At 48.3% G+C, this 21779-nt stretch overlaps 1 long non-coding RNA gene across 2 annotated transcripts; it reads left to right on the top strand.

The window, feature by feature from the left end:
- Positions 1–9515: 9515 nt before the first annotated feature.
- Positions 9516–10600, top strand: LOC146975949 (uncharacterized). Of its 2 annotated transcripts, none has more exons than XR_015037368.1 (3): positions 9516–9605; positions 9682–9827; positions 9902–10600. It is a non-coding gene; the product is annotated as an uncharacterized LOC146975949 (long non-coding RNA). The 2 variants fall into 2 exon arrangements; XR_015037367.1 differs by having other exon boundaries at positions 9548–9827; positions 9902–9986; positions 10080–10600.
- Positions 10601–21779: the final 11179 nt, after the last annotated feature.

The following is a 21779-nucleotide window of genomic DNA, read 5'->3' on the forward strand; positions in this document are numbered from 1 at the left end:
CAGTGTTAGAGGAAACAGCAATTAGTAACAGTGATTTAGTCATTTTGTTGGATCAGGTACCAATATAATACCAGTTCCTACTGGTGCTCATAGTAAATACCTCAGAGGAAGTAAATAAGATTGTCAGAAACAACTGGACATTTTAGAGGAAGGAAGAAGTCATTTTGGCAAAACAGCTTGTTTTCTACATCTTCAGCTGCACAAAAAGAACCAAGTGTGTGCGATGTAATACAGTATGTGCGGTTTTCTACTTTAAGCCTTTACTTACACAATAAGAATAAAGTTATTTACACCATACGGCACATATTTCTTGTAAATATAGGTTATTTTTAATTATCTTAGTAATATTCTTCTTTTCTTGTCTCTATATTCACGTTTACTTCTCCTGCACTTGTATTTAATTACCATATGAAATAGTAAGTACTGATATATGAATAAAACAGCACTCTTTTTCTAGTTGTATTATAAGGTGTTACTGGAAAGTTCACTCTTAAAGCAGAAGTAAGCGATCCGGTCATTTTGGCTAACTTCGTTAGTTAGCAGTCCCCACCCTCGTCATGGATCTATTGGTCCTCGTCCCTACGTCACCACATTCACGTGCATCCCTTGGCTGCACACACAGCCCTTCATGCCGTTCTCTCCCCTCATTGGTTAAAGGTTGTAGGATACAAGGAAGTATACAAGACGTTTTCTCCTCGGCTTACAGCAGAGCAGAGTGACTGACAGACCCGTGTTTCGGACCAAAAGTGATTGCCGTCGGAAGATATAACTATTTAAGACTTATATTAACACTAATATTCCGCTTACTTCTGCTTTAAACATCATTGAAAAATAGGAATTACTCAGAACAAACCTTTTTCTAATTTCCGTGCATATTTCTGTTTCAAATATACTTGATTTTACCTCCTGAAGCTTCATTGTCAATATAGATAAATATTCTGACTAATTACGGGACATTTGAAATCATTATTAAATAACATTCACAGGTGCCAGTTGAAGCAGAAGTCAGGAAAACAAAAGTTTCAGTATAACTGCATTAACAAGAGGAAAAAGCTGAATGAATTGTCTATGAATGCATAAGAATGGATGGACTTTCTGACAACTAATTAATACAAATTATGAGATCATCCAGTCTGTGCTATAGTTTCAGACCAGAAATCAATTCAAGTTTCTTGATACAGCCCAGAATCACAAATTTGACTCACCGAGCTTTATTATTCGTACATCTTACAACACGCTCCATCCTCAGACGCTTGATTTGAATAAAGAAAAAGTCAAAAGAAAAACTTTGCCTCAGGCCTGAGGCAGAGCAACAGAGCAGGAATCCCTGTTCCAGGATCAAAAGACATGCAGAGTATAAACTGCAATATCTATGTGAATGTTTTTTTCTCTTCTGGTGCTCTATCCTTATTTTGTATAGAACTCGCTGACATCACCAGAAGTACAGGTCATAAAGACCTCACAGTGTGTTCACTCACAAACCTCTGGTATGATTGGCAGTGCCTCAATGGAGTGATCTCCATCCTCTGTAGCTATGGAAACCAAGTCCTTATAGATAAAAATGTAGGGAGAAGTTTTAATATTTCTGCCTGAAACATCTGAACTCTTATCATATTTTTCTCCAGCTCGCAAGATGTCAACCACAATCTCACAATATAGAAAAGAAGAATTACAACATTAGATAAACATCCATCCATCCATCCATCCATCCATCCATCCATCCATCCATCCATCCATCCATCCATCCATCCATCCATCCATCCACTGTCTGTACCACAAGTCACAAGTCTATCACAAGGCCGACAAATAGACAACATTATAAATTCACATTTTTATTTTTTATTTTTACAAGTCTCCTAATGAGCACATGTTTGGACTGTTGTAGAAAGCTGACCTGAGGGCTTATGGGTAAACATATACATGGTTAATACTAACACTAAAAATAAAAGTAAATACTCCCCTCACTTCAGAGATGTAGTTGCAGAAATATTTCACACTATGACCCTGTATATGATGAAATCTGGACCGGACATACCCGATCATGGTACTGTAAGATATCATATCAGTGAATCTCCAGATATGCTTCTCATACGACCCAGATTCCTGCAACATACCTCCAGATTCTTGGGTTTTTATGTTTAATGGAAAATCACTGAGACATTTATGGTCCTCCTCTCAGTGTAGCATTAGGTATTGTGCATGTAGTTTGGAGCAGCACACCCACAGACTCAAGTACAACTCCATGGGTTGTTTATCCATCTGTTAGCACAAGTTCCTTATCACACCCGCTGAAAAAGTGTTTCCGTTTGTCTGACGAGTGAGCAAACACCAAAGGCACGATGTACACATGCATACTGAATAGCTTTGCTGTGAGTGGGAAGTGGGCACCGACTCATCAGTTGAATTATAGAGCACACTGGAAACAATACAGAGAAGTTAAAGACATTTAGATGATTAAAATTAACTTTAAAAGATGAATGTATCAGCTATAGAAATGCAGTTTTAGTCAACAGAGAGGCTTAGTCAACGTGCTGCCCTCTTGTTTCTGTTGGCCCCACTGACACTGCAGCACAGTGATTTGGTTTAGGTTGGCACTACTGAGCAGCTGGAGCACAAACACTACCTGTCAGCTGCTGGAGGCTCCTATCGTCCTGCTACGGTGCCGTCTCCCAGAAAAACTAGTGACAGCCTGAGTCTGTGTTCTGTGTTTCCTCTGCGCTGAGCTATGGTTCACATGTCCTGACCCTGACAACATGTAAAATGTGAAGTAATCCATAATGTCCCGTGCTGGGATGTCATTCTAGCTGGCTTTTTCCAAATCCACACTTAGCAGTAATGACAACCCCAGAGCCGATGTAGAGAGAGAGAGAGAGAGAGAGGGTTGGGGGTGGGGGGGGCAGAGAAAAGAGAAACATGTTTCAGAGCCAGCTTCTCTCTGTGGTTCTTCTTTTACCATCCATTGGTGTCAGAACACATCGGCTGCTTCAGCTGGCTGCACCGAGCGCTGGCAAGTACAGTACAAGACACAGACCTGCCGCCACTATGACTAATATGTGGAAATAAGGTTCAAAATCAGTCAAGTGTTCTTCTAAATGAAGCATGTCCCAGGGCGTCAGGGCTCTGGAAACATCAAACTCTATATGCATCCTTCTCCAGCATGCCGCTTACAACCACCTGTAGATTTTAGTTTTCACAGTAAATTATCTCAAGGCAGCAGCTTCACAATGCTGCTCAATCTTTGAAGAGTTTCAGCACGAATGTAAACTACGGAGAGATGTTTTAAGTTTATTCAAGGACCAAATGATTAAAACCACTGCGCAGAGAAATTGAAAATGCTACCGACAGCAATGGATTTACTTTCTGATAGTTCATCTGAATGTCTAAACATTTATGCACTATATTGTGTCCTCATAAACTCCTACTATCAAACAAAATTATAGTTTCAGTAGCATGTACTGATTATGTAATGCTTTGATGACGAGTAGCCTACTGCTCACTATGAAAAAGAGCTGTAATGATTATTTCATTTATTCATTTGCCAAGAAAGTCAGAAAATGAATCAACTAATAAATTATTTAAATCATTTTTAAAACCAAAATGTAAAACGAAATTTTCCACTTTTCAAATTTGGTTTTATCTGTTGCTGCAAAGGGCTCCATTAAGTTCTTACATCACTGTGTTTTTTTTTACACTTTATATAATTCATCAACTAACTGATCTGCAAACCAATAGTCACTGATTCTGAAGATAGTTGTTCCAGTCTGTGGCAAGTGGAGGGTGGAAAAATGTACCAACAACGCCACCTGGGGAGTTTCGCCCCAGGAGATAGTTATAGATATTCTTAAAGGAAAATGGTTAATACCTTTCTCTCGTATATAAGGTCCTCACAGGTTCAATACCACGGGCAGAGACGTATTAGAAAAGTACAAAAATATTTTATTTGCAATTATCAACAACAGGTCACATCAACACTGGCTGCATTTTACTTGGACTGGGGGCATGGAGGCAAGGGTGGACAGAACTGGGGTCGCTACGGCGGCCCAAAATCAATTCAAGGGGAGGAGTAACTAACCAAAAACACCCGTGGCACCACGCACACACACACACAAGGGAGTTCGTGAAGAAAAGACCACCACCAGGGATTGGGTCGCCGCCTTGGCCCTCAGCACCTGTCCACAAAGAAAAGAAACAAAATTATAAACCAGCCTCCCAGTTAATGCAGCGCTCGTGTCACCAACCTCTCTCTCTCACGCCCGCACACACACACACACACACACACACACACACACAATGTATATCACCAAACAGTCGGTAGATGAGTGGAAGAGAAAGCAGCGGTGCGCATCAGTGTGCCTTACCTGTGCGCTTAGGGAAACAGCGTGCCTCTCCTGGCAACACGCCAGAGACGCTTCACTGCCGATGCAGCCACGTGGCTTCACAACGCCAACCCCAGCTCCGCTACACCAGGCCACAGCCACCACCACGGACGAGCGGAACGGGAAGAGAGCGCGCGCCAGGTAGAACCAGACTCCTATAGGGGAGAGTGGGGTAAAGTGAGACACTTTTTACATTTGCTCCCCTCTAAGCGAGCTAAAATGATTTATCAGTAAAATGTACACATTTCCCATTAATTCAGGATGTTGCCTAGCAATGTAAATTATCAGAATGTATTTAGGACGAAGGACAGTGAAAATATGATTGTTTTAAAAAAAGTGGTCTCGTGTCTCACTTTACCCCAGGTCAGGGGTAAACTGAGACAAACTAGAAAAATCAAGGGGGTAAACTGATCCACTTACTTTTTCCACTCTGAAACTACCATAACACATGTTGTCACAGTTAGAATCCTGACAGCTAGCTTGACAACCATAGCCTCGTAAACCAGCCTCTCGTGGACATGCATTTCATTTCATTTCTCGGGAGAGTCTGGCCTCATCCCCCCTCTAAGTGTTTGGGGTGGGCGGGAGCTGGGCGGGAGTAGTAGCAAAGACGGTTTAATATCTTTGGTAGTAGCGTTGACAGACAACCCCATTCAGCCAATCAGCAAGTTGGTGTAGTGACGGGGCGTTGCACCAGTCGGTCCCTGATTGGCCAACGTGCTGTGTCAATCACAGCGGGCGACACTGATTGGCTCGGCCTTCTGAGGGTTTCAGTCCAAACGCTTAGAATGGGGATGAGGCCAGACTCTCCCTCGGAATGAAATGAAATGAACTTCCGCAAGAGGCTGGTTTACGAGGCTATGACAACCACACTTTCCAGAACTAATGTCGGACTAGTAGCAGAATCATGGGGATTGGTCAATTAAGCACTTTTGTTTTCTCAACACAAAGTGACTCAAAACCAAAACCAAATACAACACAAAATGTTTTAATTAGGGCCGGGACTTTAACGCGTTAATTACGATTAATTAATTACACAAACATTAACGCGTTAAAGAAATTAACGCATTTAATCGCACTTATTTTGCACCGCGGAACGTTTCTCACTGGATGAGTTTCAGGCATACTGATTACACTTGAGCACAATCATCTAACAAGCCGCCGACACTGTTAATATAATACATCCATGCACTGATCACTGCAAGGGAGAGAGGAGGTGAAAAGAGACAACAACACTGTTACCTGTTGTATACTGGCCTCAGGCTGTACCATCGCTAAGAAACCAGTGAGTAACGAGTTAAAGCTATGGTCTACGATTTGGAGCATTGGTAATTATTATTTACATAGTTTATACAGCGATTATGGTCCTGTGGTCCGATATACACGCGGCCCTGCTGAGCTACTGGTCTTCCTCCTCTCCCTGTCACACAGCCGCTTCCAGCCGCAGCCACAGCCTGAGCGGGTCTCTCTGCACCGCGGCGCCGCGGAGCTCCAGGCCCCGGTCTTTCTGCTCCTCTCCCCCAGACACAACACCATGTGGCCGGTCACCCAGCGCGAGGAGTCTCCCTGTAGCATGAGGCTGTGCTAATGGCTGCTAATGGCGGCGCTGCCCGTACCGGCGGTCGCCGCGGTCCCGTTGCCGGGGACGGCGACGACGGCAACTGGCACCGCCTCGGCAGCTGGTGCACAGCGGCGGCATCGGGGCTGGCGCCGCCGCTATTAGTGGGCTAGCACCGAGCACAGCCGAGCTACACGGAGACTCTTCGCGCTGGGTGACCTAGGACAGGGTCCTGTGTCTGGGGAAGAGAAGCAGGAAGAGTCGGGACCTGTCGCTCCGCGGCGCCGCAGTGCAGAGAGACCCGGTCAGGCTGCTGCAGCAGCGGTGCTGAGTTTATGTTGAACAGGTAATCTTTGGTTTTATTGTGGAAGTTGTGACTGTGAATATGACATTTTACTCCGCATTCGGTTTCTGCAGGCAGCAGCAGGCTTGTTGCTTGCTCCGCTCCGCTGGGAGGGGAGGGGAGGGGGAGGGCATGTTTAAAAAAAAAAAAGCTGAGAACAGCGGAGTTTCCTCTGCTGCAGCTGAACAGCTGATATGTGGTCAAGATGTAGCTACAGACCTGTCAGTGTTTCATGGTGTATAAGACTTCACCTCAGAGCTGTCTGTCTTCAGACTGTCCTGACCTGTCCCTGAACATCACACAGGGACAACATGGAGCTGCCTGTGTGATTGGTTACTGAGTTTTATTAATGTTTACATCAGGCTGAGTTCAACAAATCAGTTTATGCTACTGTGATTTAAGTAGCCTAGTTAAATACTACAGTAATCATCATAGTGTATTGGCAGGAAAGACCATTTAATCTGTATCAAATATCATTAATGAATTAATCGATAATTTGCATCCCTAGTCTGTTGGTCTTGGTTAAGTACCACCTTGAAAAAAAACAATGTTTTGTTGCTTAAGCTTATGTATTCAGTCATTCAATGGTATACTAAAATCCATGTGAAAAAAAATGCTCAGGTCAAATATTTATATGCGATTAAAATGCGATTAATTGCGATTAATTAATTACAAAGCCTCTAATTAATTTGATTAATTTTTTTAATCGAGTCCCGGCCCTAGTTTTAATTAACTTTCAAATGACAGATAGAACCAGTTAGATAGTCTGGGGGTCAGATTGTAGGCCCCGACAATGTGACCATTTTGATCAAAAGTCATCTTGTGTGTGGGGGGAGCCGACAAAGTGGAATGTGACTAAAATTGAGTTAATTAACCAATAAATAAGCGAGTTGACTGAGAGCACATAGCATAACAAAGCAGTGTGGCTACAGATCATTGATCACGCGAGATTTCTGGCTTGGGGGACGAGATTCTAGTGTAGGCTAAATCTTTGTGTGTGGTGTGCTCACAGTGTCTCACTCATGGATTTATTATATACATCCATGGTCTCACTTTACCCCGCAGCATTTGTCTCACTTTACCCCAACACCCCCATTTTAGAAAAAATAACCTCTCTTAGAAATTCAGCCTAATTTTCAGCCAGCATCATCACATGGTTTTATGTGTTGGTAGTTCATCATCATGTATCAAGTAAGTTTTTCTACCTGAATCAATTTGTTTTGGCACAACAGTTGATTAAATTGACACCAAGAAAATTTACTTTTACATGCAAAATTATATTTTTGTGAAAAAAACATGCTTTCCACAGCATCATGAGGTCCTCTCCTTCATGGCCATGGGGGAATGGAAGGAGCTTGAAAACATAATGGTCAGATGACCATAAATGTGTTCCGTTTTCTAGATACAGGGGGTGTCTCACATTACCCGGTGTCTCACATTACCCCACTCTCCCCTATAGAGGTGTGTTCCCCCGCCCATAAATCAGTGCACCAGAACAACACAGCGCTCCACTGTGAGGAGGAGTGAGCCGTGCTCCGGCCACATCTACCTCCACCTTTTGGATCGTCGACCCGACGATGGACAGAAGTCTCAAGAACTAACACCACGGTCTAAAGACAACTGTTTGAGAATTAGACACGGGGTCTTGGGTAGCAGCATGGCCATGGAAACCAGCTGACCGAGGAAGATGGTGGACATTTGGATGACTGCCAGCGGTAGGACGAGTGGTTCGACGCAGCGAGTGTTGGCTGGTACTGGACTGGTCAACTGGGAGCAGGGAAGAAGCTGGCCGTGATGAATCCCCATGATTCAGGGATGTTGCTGAGCTGGACGCAGCCAGGGGCGGTGTCGCAGCCGGGCCAGAAGGGGCATTAGGACACACCACAAGTGGCGACGCAGCAGTTGGTGGTGCGGAGGTCTCAGACACTAGAAACCAAAGGTCACTGCTGGAGGAGTCATCAGCATAGGCTACCAACGGAGGCAAGGTTGGTGAAGATGGAACCGGAGGCAGAGCAACTACAACCTCAGGCTGGACCACAGCCTTCAACATGTCTCTGTGCACATTGCGGGTCCTATCCAGGTCATCAACAGGAGCCACTGTGTAGACTGCTCCCTCAGCAGCAGGAGCCCTCACAACTTGGTGGACCACGGAGCTCCAGAGGTCTTGGATCTTGTGTCGACCTCTCACACCATGGTCCCTCAAGTACACCAACTGGCCCACAGACAAAGGTGCAATCCGGACATGTTGATCGTGTCTCTGTTTACGTTTGTCAGCTGCAGCCAACAGCCGTCCACGTGCACCCTCAAAAGCAACTCGAAGTCGAGCTCGATGTTCAGCAACCCAGTCCTGTACCTCACCAGGCACTGGATCCTGAACACGACCAAGGAGGAAGTCCACTGGCAGACAAGGCTCCTGCCCAAACATCAAGTAAAAGGGTGACTCACCGGTGCTCTGATGTGGTGTGGTGTTATAGCAAAAGAGCACATGTGGCAGACAAGAAGCCCAGTCCCGTTTGCGGGAAGCTGGCAAGGTACGCAGAAGGTTATGTAGGGTCCGGTTAAACCTTTCACATTGGCCGTTCCCCGCTGGATGGTAGGGGGTAGTACGGGACTTGGCAACACCGTACAAAGCGCAGAGCTGATAGATCAAGGAACTCTCAAAACTCCTGCCTTGGTCCGAATGCAGACGACTTGGGACACCAAATTTATAGAACCATTCAGAGACCAAAACCTGGGCCACCGTTGAGGCCCGTTGGTCCCGGGTGGGGACAGCCACTGTAAATTTACTGAGCACATCAGTCAAAACTAAAACATTTTCAATTCCATTGCGAGAGGGCTCAAGCAACGTGAAATCAATGGCCAAGATCTCGTTTGGCCGGGATGCAAGCAGGTGGCCCATATGACTATGTGGAACCTGCCCTGAGTCTTTGGAGACTTGGCAGCGCTCACACCGCTGGACCCAGTTCTTAACATCCGAAGACATCCCTGGCCAATAGCAATGTTGCCGGACCAACTCAGTTGTCCTCTCTATGCCCTTGTGGCAGAGTGGCCCACTTATTGTTTGTTTTTATATTTTGGGTGTAGTGCTTTAGGGTGGAATTCCACTTTCTTTTCCTGCCCACTGTGTCACAGTCTGGGATCAATCTCCCCCTTGATTAAGGGGCGGCGCACCGAAAATTATATGTGACGAGGCTCACCCGGTCCAGGTGTGTGTCCTCCTGCCTCGTCTCAGTAGCGTCGTCAGTGCAGCTTCGTCTGGCGTGACGGCGGCAGTGTTTGTGTGGCGGTGAGGTGCAACAGGCTAATCCAATACTTTTCATGTTCTCCGGTAAGTTTTCCTACCAGTAGTTTATTGCTCTGCATCTGTGGCTTGGCATGGTGTTTATTGCACTCTCTGCTTGTAGCAGAGTCGGCTGGTCGTCTGGCTGGAGCGTGAGGAAGGAGTTTGGTCCTGGGGGCTTTTGTGTGTGTGCGTGAGTGTGGCGGTTCACACGGCCACACAGTGTCTGCTCCTTTTGCTGCTGGTTGTGCCTCCGCTCTACGTTGTCAGGTAGGTCTCTCGATCTCATTGTACTGCGCATCGGTGTTATGTAGCAACATGGCTGACTATCCTTGGCTTTGCAGCAGTGTGGCCCGACTACGTCGGAAGTGGGAGTGTGGTCTGGAAGCGGGCGCGTATGCTTTGCGTGCGTGGTGGTCAATTTCTACGGTAGGCTGTCTCATTGTTTTGTGCTTTAGTGTAATGTGCCTTCTCTAGCTGTTCTTAAATATGACTTTGCCGCCTCTGACCTGTTGTCTACAGCGAAGCTGCCGTGTTGTAGTGCACCTCCCCCTGTGCCGGAGCCCTGAAGCATCCACGTCCCTAACGAAGCGGGCCTCTACACTGCCAGGGTCCCTACTGCTGTTCTGTCTGAGTTTCTTTTGTTTCTTTTCTTTACAAGCTCATATTATTAGTTTAGTATTTAATAATTTTTATTTTGGTTATTTGTTTTGGGTATGAGTGTGAGGTGCAGGCCTTTTGCCTAGCACCTGAACCCTGTTAAAGCTGCAACTGCGCTGTGCCCCTGGGCGTAGTTAGTTTGGTATTTTGTTTCTTTTTTTTGTTTTGCTTATATATTCAGAGGGTTCGAGAGTGTGAGTGGGTGTGTGCGTGTGTGTGATAAAAAGAAAATATTTTGGTGTATGTATTTGGGCCTAGTAATTGAAGCCTTTAACCGTTGTCTCTTCTCTCTTGGGCAGGAGCTGCTGGTGCCACAGAGGCAGGAGACTGACTGATCCCGGTGGTGGCGGTCCCCTTCACTCCCCTGTACAGTAGTGCACTTTGGTGTGACCAGTGTGTGTGTGTGTGTGTTTTTCATGTGTGGTGTTAACATAAGGGCCCCTTTCCTCCCCCCTTATCAGCAGTCCTCCATGCCAGTGAGCCCTCAGCCCTGCACCTAGCACTTTAATTGACACGTAATATGCTTCAAGTGGCCCTGGTTAACATGTGCAATATTCCTGATTGATTTTATAGCAATTCGAATTGTATATTTTTTTAAAAGAACATTGTCAATAAACTGTAATCTTTTCTGGAATCAGTTTAGCGGACCGAAGACACAACACATTTGTGCCCCAATAAATATTCCCGGAACTTCTCCGTCACGGCCCACTTGAGCGCAAGAAATTCTAGCTTCATAGAGCTGTAGTTGGACATGTTGCGCTCAGTGGGCCGGAGACCCCTGCTGGCGAAAGCCACCGGTCTCACACCACTGTCCGTCTCTTGTGAAAGAATCGCCCCGAGCCCACTGTGGCTGGCATCGGTCTCAAGAATGAACGGGCGTGAGAAGTCCGCGTAGGCCAGTACTGGGGCGGAGACCAGCTTAGCCTTCAGAGCTTGGAAGCCCTCTTCACACTGAGGCGTCCAGACGGCCCCCAGTGTCTGGCCCGACCCCTTTCTTGACTTGGTGCCAGCAAGATTGGCTACTAACTGATGCAAGGGCTTGGCCAGCTTGGCGAAACCATCGACAAAGCGCCGATAGTAGCTGTCCAAACCCAAAAAAGAGCGCACTTCCGAGATGTGACTGGGGCGCTGCCAACTGGCCACAGCCTCAATTTTCTTTGGGTCTGTCGCCACTCCCTGACTTGATGACATGGCCCAAGTACGATACCTGTTGTTGGAAAAATGCACATTTCTCCGCCTTGGCTTTAAGGCCTTCTCTCTGAAGCCGCCCGAGCACCATCTCCAGCCGCTGCAGGTGTTGTTCAACAGAAGATGAAAAGATAATGATGTCATCGAGGTAAAGCAGCAGGGACTGACCTTGCTGATCGCCAAACATCCGCTGCATCAGCCGCTGGAAAGTGCTCGGGGCGTTACAGAGGCCGAAGGGCATCCGATTGAACTCAAAAAGACCAAAGGGGGTGAAAAAGGCGGTCTTGGAGCGGTCCTGTTCAGCCATTGGCACCTGATTGTACCCGCTGGCCAGGTCGAGGGCAGAAAACCAGCGGGCTCCTGAAAGTGTGTCCAAGCTCTCCTCAATACGAGGCAGTGGGAAGGCATCCTTTCTGGTCTTACTATTGAGGAGCCTATAGTCCACACACAGCCGCAAGCCCCCGTCCTTTTTCCTCACCAACACAATGGGAGACGCATAAGGGCTGCTGCTCTCACGGATGACTTGTGACTCAAGAAGCTGGTTAATGTGCGTCTTCACTGCCTCATATTCTGAGGGAGGGATGCGGCGATACCTCTGCCGGACAGGGACATCATCGAGCAGAGGTATGTCATGTGAGATGAGGTTGGTGCACCCCAAATCCCCCTCATTAGCTGCAAAGACTGAGTCATACCTGTCCAGTAAAGACCTCACACTGGCCTGTTCCTGCTCAGTTAAAGCCGATGGATCCAATGACCCGACCCTATCGAGGACCGAGGGGGTGGCTGCCTGGGAGGATACCGTGGCCACGGTTGACCCCACCTCAGTTACCCCTGCAGGCAAGCTGACAACCTGAGCAGCATTCAAGACACCAAGATTAGTCCGGGGGTAAAGGAGGACCTCTGCTTCACCAACATTCACCACTGGAACACTCACAGTACCATGAACAACCTTCAACATGCATGGGGACGCCAACAGCCCGGCTGGTAACCCAGACCCAGGAGGCTCAAATAAAACACTCTGACCGGAAAACTGTTCTGGACAGGTAGCAGTGACCATCTTCATCATTCCCCCAGGTATACGCACTACCCACTTGCCTCGGACCTTTACGGCACCAGTGAGGCTCGAGATGACCTGGTCTGAAGACTGGTGACACTGCTGAAGAGCAGCCACAACTGGACTAGGTGCCCCTGACACAGAGGGTGACTCGAACAAGGAAGACCCGAACAGACCAAAAAGCTCTTGATAACATCTACGGATTACATTCATCCCTAGGATTCCAGGGACAGAAGATGAAGCTCCAGGGGGGTCTTTCACAACAAGTATCCCACAACAGGGCATCACTTTGCCACACAGTTCCACATCAAGTTCCAAGTAACCAATGTATGGGATGGCTAGGCCATTAGCCGCACGCAGCTGTAGCCACTGACAAGAACGAAGGCGGTCATGGCCCCATGGCTCAAACTGGGCCAAAAAGAGACTTTCGGTAATGGTGGATACCATGTGTGACAGTTGAGGTTCCTGTCACTATGCCTCCAATTGATCATGTGCCCTGGCTACTTGGCCAAGGGGATGTCCCTTTGGGTGACTGGCAAGCGCACGTGACTCTTACCCGGGAGGTGTGGGTTCAATCCCCGCCCGGGCCCTCTTCACCTTGCCACATTCTGGCGTTGTTGGCAGGATCCATGTAGCACTAGGGGTGGGTCCATGGATTCCTAATGTGTGGCAGCCTGTGCGGAAGCACGAGGACGTGCTTGTGAAAAGAGGGGGAGAGATGTGACAGTTGAGGTTCCTGTCACTATGCCTCCAATTGATCATGTGCCCTGGCTACTTGGCCAAGGGGATGTCCCTTTGGGTGACTGGCAAGCGCACGTGACTCTTACCCGGGATGTGTGGGTTCAATCCCCGCCCGGGCCCTCTTCACCTTGCCACACATGGAACCAGTATCCACCAAGCACTCTACACTAATCCCCCCAATAGACACATTAATGTTTGGGCAAGGGGCAATCAGCTCAACTGCAGCACCTGGCTGTGAGCCTGTGGACTCCCCAACTGAGCTGTAGCTCGGCAGCTCAGCGGTCTCCAGTTTCCCGACTGCTGGGAAGAATGAGAAGACATGACAGCATGTGGGTTGAAAGCAGTGGCAGAGTTAGCACGCCGGCGGAGAGGAACCCGCTCACCATCACACTCATGGGCAAAATGGCCAGGCTGTTGACACCTCCTGCAAATGACAGGGCCAGAACGGGACACTGGACCCAATGGAGGAGGGGCCTGTAGAGAAGCTACCGTCTTGGCAAGTTGGTTCAGCTGCTCTTGCTGACGCTTCAAGAGATCCATTACTGCTCCCAATCCTGGCTCCTGAGGAGTGACCTGAGGGGCTTGATGGAGACGGCCCTGCACTCCATACTGGAGGCCATAAGATGTTGGCAGTGAAGAACTGCGACCCCTAGTGCCACCTGGAAGACCTTCCCTCTCCCATCTAATTGCCTCAGTCCGCAGGGCCAACAGGGTGATGGTGGGCTGGCGACGGACTAGCTGCTTAAGCTCCCGACGGAGGGAGCAGTCAAGGACATGCTCTATAAACTGGTCTCTGACAAGAATATCAGCGTTGGGCATTCTCTCAGGTGCCTGACGCTCAACCTGTGCCATTAAAGCCATAAGAGCTAATGAGAATTCCTGCAGTGTTTCACCTTCCTGTTGGTGCCGAGAAAAGAAAGCCTGTTGAAGGGTGACATAAGACTGGCTACAACCATAGAGCTCCTTTAAGATGGCGATAATTTGAGCTGGATCTCTCTGTTCCTCACCAGAGCGAAACTTAATCTCTTCCTTCGCCTCTCCCTCCAAATGATCAAAGATAAACAATGCCTCTTCTGCCGCAGGAAGGCGCCGAGCACGCACGCACGCCTGGACCTCTTCTGTCCACTCAACAATACCTAAGCCCGATTTACCATTGAACATAGGACATTTACGGTCTCTTGGGATCACCACCAACCGTTCTGCAACAGCAGCTGTGACGCCAGCAGCGGGGGCTGGGCCAGCCGGACCAGAGGAGGCCGAAGCAGCCCCACCAGAGCCCCCCGGGGAAGCAGCACGCTCCTGGTGGAGTCGCTCGTTGTCCGCCGTAAGCTGCAGCACCAACTCCCTAAGCTGCTGCATCTCCTCCTCCATGTTGCCTGAAAGACAGCTACACAAGATCGTACGAGAACTCAAACACTGGACTAAGCACTGCTGTTTTGGCTCTAACGCTGTACAAATACTGGCTCTCAACAAAAAAAAGAAAGAACAGAAAAATGAATAATAAATCCAAATGACAAAAAAAATTGCGTCTCTGCCCCTTTAATTGTGGTATCCTGCCGACAACGCCAAGTTTGTGGCAAGTGGAGGGTGGAAAAATGTACCAACAACGCCACCTGGGGAGTTTCGCCCCAGGAGATAGTTATAGATATTCTTAAAGGTGTACAGAAATGGCCGTTTGTCCCGTTTGTCGCGCCGAGTTGTCACGAGCTGCAACACGAGTTTACCCGAGTAAGGAAAACGAATTTGATTGGTCGTTATCGAGCGGGCGGGATATTCAAAGCTTGGGGCGAGCCCGAGCTCCGTGTGTGTGTGCGTGTCTCAGACGTTTGAATGACGGATTACGGATCCAATATCAGTGGCTAGTGAATCGTGTACAGGCTGACGTATAATCCGTGCGCCTGCATTATCCAATGCGGAAAAAAAAACTACACTAAAATACACACTTTCATCCCGGATTTACTCAAAAATAGAATTTTGCACAAAGTTTGGCCTACATCGTCTGATAGATGAGTTATTACACTAATTTTATGACCCAGAGTGGGCTCAAATTCAATTTTCTTTTCTGTACACCTTTAAAGGAAAATGGTTAATACCTTTCTCTCGTATATAAGGTCCTCACAGGTTCAATACCACGGGCAGAGACGTATTAGAAAAGTACAAAAATATTTTATTTGCAATTATCAACAACAGGTCACATCAACACTGGCTGCATTTTACTTGGACTGGGGGCATGGAGGCAAGGTTGGACAGAACTGGGGTCGCTACGGCGGCCCAAAATCAATTCAAGGGGAGGAGTAACTAACCAAAAACACCCGTGGCACCACGCACACACACACACAAGGGAGTTCGTGAAGAAAAGACCACCACCAGGGATTGGGTTGCCGCCTTGGCCCTCAGCACCTGTCCACAAAGAAAAGAAACAAAATTATAAACCAGCCTCCCAGTTAATGCAGCGCTCGTGTCACCAACCTCTCTCTCTCACGCCCGCACACACACACACACACACAATGTATTGTTGGTAAATAAGAAAACAAATCAAACCAAAGTAAACAAATGTTCATCAAACAAAATAAACAAAAGAATAAATGATGCTTGCCAAACGAAATAAACAAATACCTACAAAATAAATCTTTTCACAATAATGAATAAACTAAACATTCCTAAAACAACAATCAAGCCCTGACGCCAGCTCCGTGAGGAGCGTATTGTAGTGAGGGAGTGACGTGGGGTGGAGGAACTCCCCGGAGTGGGAGCAATCAAGGGCTGATGCAGTTCACCTGGGAGGGGGAGGAGACCCACCGGGGTCAGCGGCTGGGAAGAAAAGAGGCGGTGGAGAGAGCGCCTGGAAAAAAAGAGACGGGAGGACGTGAGAGCCGTCGGCCTGAGCTTTTTGGGAGCCAGTGGCACTTATAGTGCTGCCGGCAGCGAAGACAGCTGAGTAGGGGAGTTCGTCGTGTCGATCAGTCCTGTATCAAGAGGGGAGGCCAGAAACCTCCTTTAGGTAGCGAGGGACCGGGAAGTAGCCGTGCCTTACCTGTGCTCTCATGCAGCAGCCACATCAGTGACGCCGACTACGCTGAACGACTCCACGCCTGCCAGCTGAGCAGCCTCTTCTCCGGTGCACAGCCCAGTTCCATTGCCTAGGCCCCACGGGGGGGTCTCGTCACCAGACCGGGGCAGGATAAGTCCATTATTTTAATGATTTTCATATAAACTTACTTGTAGTCTTGTCAGTTAATGTCTGAGTGTTATATGATTTCCCTCTTAAAGAAAGGTTTTTAATTAACTAACGTCAGTGTGCCAGCGGCCCCGTTAAGGGCAGCTCATTAGTCTTGCAGCGCTCTATCTCCCCCTAGTGTTAAGAGTGGGGTTCGACCCTTTATGTTGTAGTGGTCCCTAAGGAGCCAGTGTGATTTTGAGCTCCCATTGTGTGTAGTGTGATACCTGTTCTAGTTGCTGTGCAGTGATTTGTGTGCAGTGTCCCTTTTTGGGTGTGTTCTCTTGTGTGCAGTGTTGGTGTCGCCGGATGGTGGAGTTACCTGTCTGACCTGCTGGAGCTGCCTTCATTGGCCTGCTGGATGCAAACGTCCCTAACTTAAAAATTAATTGGAAATAAAGATTGTTTATTTTTATACATATCTGTCTGTGGTGGGTGCTCTCTGACCTCTAATACCGGACCAGACCGGGTTAACAAAGGTGGTGGCAGCTTGACGCTACTCTAAACATCTTAAACAACAAAATTTATTACACTGGTGGCAGCGGTGGGATGTTAAAATGATGCAAGCTACTGTGCAGGTATTACAACAGCCTCCTGGTGCAGCAACCCCTCTTAATCCCTCTAGACCATCCAGGAACTTTGATGCCAGTCCTGGAGCTGTTCCAAGTGCCCCCTCTAGGCGTAGAGTCAGTAGGCAGGCTGGGGTGTGTTGGGAGTGTGGATGTGACCGACACATGCGCCGCGACTGCCCCTATGTGCAGGGAAACTAAAGGGGGTGGGCACAGCAGGCCAAATGCCTGCCCCCTTGGCTGTGACCCGGACTTTGGCCTCTAGCAACCATAAGGGTAGCCATATAGCCGCTAAAGTGGGGGGGGTGGATTTTTAAGTGTTAGTGGATAGTGGTGCTGACCGCTCCATAATTCCCAGGGAGTTATGGATGACTATTACAAAGGGGGCGTGCAAACTGACTGACTATTCTGGGAATGTATCTGCTGCTAATGGGGGGGCATGTGTATATCTGGGGTATGGCAGACTGTTTGTCAGTTTGATTCCTTAGCCCTAGTGGCCGAGTTTTTGGTCGCTGATGTTCCATCTAGTGATATTCTGTTGGGCTTCGACTTCCTGTCTAAGTATGGGGCTGTGATTGATTATAAGGGGAGGGTTGTCCGCTTGATGGGCAAGACCTTACCCCTGCTGTTTTCAGAAGATCCTGAGAAGCCTTGCACTGTGGTTATCAAATCTGACACTGCAGTGCCACCGCGGAGCGAGGCTATCCTGCCTGGCATGATCACAAATCCCTTCAGGGAGCGTGTGGAAGGCATGCTCGAACCCTCAACCTCACTGTCTGATCACTGTAATGTTTTGGTTGCTCGAGTTGTGTGTCAAGTAGAACAAGGGATTGTCCCAATTCGTGTTATCAATGTGACAGATGAAGAACTGATTTTGAGGGAGGGCATGAAAGTTGGCACCCTCTACACTGATATTGAAGTGGGGGATGAGTGGGGGGAGGTTAATGGGAGGAAGGGTCAGGAGCCCTCGTGGTCTGTAGATGCTCTGGTTGAGAAGTTGGGGCTGAATCAGAAGGGGCTGGGAAATTCAGACCAACAAACTGTTCATAATCTGTTGTGTAAACATCTTTCTGTCTTCAGTACAGGTGATACAGATCTAGGGAGGACCCCCCTTGTCAGGCACACAATTGACACCGGAGATGCCAAGCCTGTGAAATTGCACCCACATCGTGTTCCTCTTCATTTACAGGAAGAATGCGCAGAACACATTAAACAGATGCAGGCGAGTGGTATCATCCAGCCTTCCTGTAGCCCATGGGCTGCCCCGGTAGTTCTTGTGAGGAAACGGGATGGGGGTCTGCGTTTTTGCGTTGATTATCGCCGGTTGAATGACCTTACCAGAAAGGACGCCTACCCCCTCCCCCGAATCAATGATGCCCTAGATAGTCTACACAAAGCTTGCTGGTTTTCGACTCTTGACCTTGCCAGTGGTTACTGGCAGGTCGAGATTGATCCTGAAGACCAACATAAAACTGCCTTTATAACTCGGCAGGGGTTGTTCGAGTTTAATGTGCTCAGTTTTGGCCTTTGCAACGCACCAAGCACATTTCAGAGGCTCATGGATGTGGTTCTGGCTGACCTGCAGTGGACCACTTGTTTGGTCTATCTAGACGATATTATTGTGTTCGGCCGCACATTCATGGAGCACCTGTCACGCTTGGATGAAGTGTTGCTTAGATTGCGCCAGGCAAACTTGAAAGTGAAGCCATCTAAATGTAATTTGTTTTCTACTCAGGTACAGTACCTTGGTCATATCATCTCGGCAGAAGGGGTGGGTGCAGATCCAGCTAAAGTTCAGGTAGTAAAAGAGTGGCCCACACCTAAAAATCAGACAGAGGTGAGAAGCTTTGTGGGACTAGCATCTTACTACCGGCGCTTTATACAGGGGTTTGCAGAAATGGCGCGCCCTCTACACCAGTTAACAGAGAAGGGCCGGCGTTTTAAGTGGTCTGAAGCTTGCCAGAATGCCTTTGAACAGTTGAAGGCTCGCTTGGTGTCAGCCCCTGTGCTGGCTTATCCAGATCCTGCAAAACCTTTTATTTTAGACACCGATGCTAGTGATGCAGGAATTGGTGCAGTTTTGTCACAGGAGGGTAATGGGGTTGAGCATGTTGTAGCTTATGCCAGTAGGGCGCTATCCAAGCAGGAAAGAAAGTATGCCACCACCAAAAAGGAGTTGTTAAGTATGGTAACATTTACAAAGTATTTCAAGCACTACCTATTGGGGAAGGAGTTCATATTGCGTACTGATCATAACTCTCTTAGGTGGCTACATAATTTCCAGGGCCTGGAGGGACAGCTGGCTAGGTGGGTGGAACAGTTGGCCAGTTTTCAATACGAAATTGTCCACAGGCCGGGGAAATTACATGCCAATGCAGATGCCATGTCGAGGCTGCCTGCCTTTAAAGCTGAGCTGCCCCGGTCTGGCCAAGTACTGTGTGACACTATGGAGCAGCACCTTCCAGATCCCAGTGTGTGTGCTGTGCAGGAGGGGGGGGCTAGTCCACCAGCAGGTCAGGAATTGGTTGGTAACGAAATAGCAAAAGCCCAACAGGAGGACGATGAGCTGAAGCAGTTGATTGAGCTTAAAACACAGGGGAAGGTTATTCCTGAGAACTCGCCCTTGCAGAAGTATGCTCCTGTGTGGCCTCAACTTCAGATTAGGGATTCACGTTTGGTAAGGGCGCCCCCTGCAAACACTGATGCAGCATCCCAGGTTCAGGTTGTTCTCCCACAGGCCCTGGTCCCTAAAGTTTTAGCTCAGTTGCATGACTCCCCGACAGGTGGTCATTTAGGGATACAGAAATTGCAAGGGAAAGTAAAGGATCGCTTTTACTGGTTGGGGTGGTTTGGTGATGTGAAAGAGTGGTGTAGACAGTGTGTTGATTGTGCCTCCAGGAAGATTCAGGGTCGCGCTCCTCGCGCCCCCCTCCAAATATCCACAGTGTCAAGACCATATGAAAGAGTGGCACTTGACATTTTGGGCCTGTTGCCAGAGACATCTCGCAAGAATAAGTATGTTTTGGTTGTCGGGGATTACTTCTCCAAATGGACAGAAGCATATCCCCTGCCTAATCAAGAGGCCCATACTATTGCTAAAGTGTTAGTGGAGGAGTGGGTGTGCAGATTTGGGGCCCCCCGTAGTATTCATTCTGACCAGGGGCGGTCTTTTGAGTCGACCTTGTTCAGGGAAGTGTGTCAACTTTTGAATATTCACAAAACAAGAACTACGCCATATCATCCCCAGTCGGATGGTCTAATTGAGCGATTTAACCGTACATTGTTGTGTATGCTGTCACTGTTTGTGGAGGAAAATCAGTCCAATTGGGACACTTTGTTACCATATGTAATGATGGCATATCGCAGCAGTGTACACGCTAGTACAGGTTATACTCCATATAAGGTACTGTTTGGGCGGGAGATGGTACTGCCAGTGGACATAATGCTTGATGTGGGGGCTGGGGAAGCATTTTCTTCAGTCAGTGCATATGTCGGCCATTTGGTGGAGACACTGTCTACAGTAGTAGAGGCAGTAAGGAAGCATCAGGCTAAAGCGTCAAATCAGCAAAAGACCAATTTTGACTTTAAAGCGAGTCTTCAGTTTTATTCTGAAGGGGAACTTGTGTGGGTTCTTAACAAGGCTAGAAGGAGGGGATTGTGTCCTAAACTGCAGAGGCGGTTTAAAGGTCCCTATAAGATAGTAGAGAGAGTCACAGAAGTGCTGTATCGGGTGGCATTAGTTGCTGGGGGGGGGGCGAGTCAGTGATGCATTTTAACCATCTTAAACCTTATTTGTCCCCTTGTCCAGGATCACCACCAGCCCAAGATGTCCTCCAAGGCAGTCCGAGGGGGTATCAAACCCGGGCGGAGGTGATCTGACAAGCAGGCAAGGAGCTGGTGGACCACCGCAAAGGTTGCCTTCTGGAGTGATGAGCGAAGGGGGCCCGCCTGGAGGAACGGGAGATGTTCAGGCACCAGTTCACCGCAGTAAAGAAATGGACACTGAGGTAGTTTTGGAACAGCCATGTGAGTCACCACTTTCCCTAACAGGGGGGGGGGATTGTCAACCCGACCCTGCACAAGGAAGACGCCCGGTCCGTGAGAGGAAGGCACCGGCGTGGTCAAGAGACTATGATTTGTCATGTTGACTCGAGGACGAGTCTTCTCCATTAGGGGAGGGAGGAGTGTAGTGAGGGAGTGACGTGGGGTGGAGGAACTCCCCGGAGTGGGAGCAATCAAGGGCTGATGCAGTTCACCTGGGAGGGGGAGGAGACCCACCGGGGTCAGCGGCTGGGAAGAAAAGAGGCGGTGGAGAGAGCGCCTGGAAAAAAAGAGACGGGAGGACGTGAGAGCCGTCGGCCTGAGCTTTTTGGGAGCCAGTGGCACTGTGGCGGGTGGGTGCTGTTCGCAGCTCATAGTGCTGCCGGCAGCGAAGACAGCTGAGTAGGGGAGTTCGTCGTGTCGATCAGTCCTGTATCAAAAGGGGAGGCCAGAAACCTCCTTTAGGTAGCGAGGGACCGGGAAGTAGCCGTGCCTTACCTGTGCTCTCATGCAGCAGCCACATCAGTGACGCCGACTACGCTGAACGACTCCACGCCTGCCAGCTGAGCAGCCTCTTCTCCGGTGCACAGCCCAGTTCCATTGCCTAGGCCCCACGGGGGGGTCTCGTCACCAGACCGGGGCAGGATAAGTCCATTATTTTAATGATTTTCATATAAACTTACTTGTAGTCTTGTCAGTTAATGTCTGAGTGTTATATGATTTCCCTCTTAAAGAAAGGTTTTTAATTAACT

Source organism: Trachurus japonicus, chromosome 13, assembly GCF_045865225.1.
Source record: "Trachurus japonicus isolate A0001 chromosome 13, Traja_1.0".
NCBI classification, from domain to species: Eukaryota; Metazoa; Chordata; class Actinopteri; order Carangiformes; family Carangidae; genus Trachurus; species Trachurus japonicus.